This window comes from Silene latifolia, chromosome 4, assembly GCF_048544455.1.
Source record: "Silene latifolia isolate original U9 population chromosome 4, ASM4854445v1, whole genome shotgun sequence".
Lineage (NCBI taxonomy): Eukaryota > Viridiplantae > Streptophyta > Magnoliopsida > Caryophyllales > Caryophyllaceae > Silene > Silene latifolia.
The window spans coordinates 66,210,488-66,211,514 of record NC_133529.1 but is presented as its reverse complement, the minus strand read 5'-3'; the positions used below and the strand labels follow the sequence as shown (position 1 = coordinate 66,211,514).

The 1,027-nt window shown below is 40.9% G+C and overlaps 1 non-coding gene across 1 annotated transcript; it reads right to left on the bottom strand.

The window, feature by feature from the left end:
* Positions 1-286: 286 nt before the first annotated feature.
* LOC141654216 (small nucleolar RNA R71) lies at positions 287-393 on the bottom strand. The gene has a single exon (XR_012547780.1). It is a non-coding gene; the product is annotated as a small nucleolar RNA R71 (small nucleolar RNA).
* Between the last annotated feature and the right edge of the window lie 634 nt (positions 394-1,027).

Genomic DNA, 1,027 nt, shown 5'->3' with positions numbered 1-1,027 from the left:
TATTGCAAAATCCGCCTTTATCCAATTAGTCGAAAGGAGCCAATTTGGGGGGATGCCTAGTAAAGACCCTCATTCTCATATGGAAATATTTTGTGACTATTGTGATGCGATTTCTCAAACCGGTGTAACTCAAGACCAAATTCGATGGGTCTTATTTCCTTTTTCTCTAATTGGCACCGCGAAACAATGGTTGAAAGGCCTTGATAAGGCCACTCTCGGAATTGATTCTTGGAAGAAGTTGGCTCTAGCGTTCTACAAAAAATTCTACCCACCGGAAAAGACTAACATGCTAAGAGCTCAAATTACGGGTTTTAAGCAAAGGGATGAAGAATCTTTGTATGAAGCTTGGGAGCGGTTCAAGGGAATTTGTCGCTCATGTCCTCACCATGGACTTAGCGAGTGGTTCTTGGTACAACAATTTTGGAACGGTCTATATGAAGATTCAAGGAACATTCTCAACATGGGATCAAATGGAATGTTCACCGAAGTTGATGACAATCAAACTTGGAACAAAATTGAGGAAATGGCGGTCCATAACTCACAATATAGTAGACCTCGCAAGGCTACTAGAGGAGGAAAGCATGAAGTGGACTCCGTTACTCAATTGGGTGCTCAACTTAGTGCTCACATTGACACAATCAATTTGAAGTTTGAAAAAGCTATGGCTAGACTTGAAGAAGCCTCAAAATCACCAAAGCATCATGTTAATGCCATGACGGCATCCTCATCAATCCCAAGTGGGATATGTGAGAATTGTGGAACTTTGGGACATGACCAAAGTGAATGTAGGGGAACAAATGAACAAGTGAATGCTTTCCAAGCATACAAGAGTGGTACCCCTTATTCCAACTATTACAATGAAAACACCAAATTCCATCCCAACCTCTCATACAAAAGCCAAAATGTTCAAAACCCTCAAACAACATACACCCCACCTCCAATGAGAAATCAAGCTCAAAGACCCTTTTACAACCAAAACCAAGGTTACGAAAATCAAACTCCATACAATCAAACAAATGACCAAGGT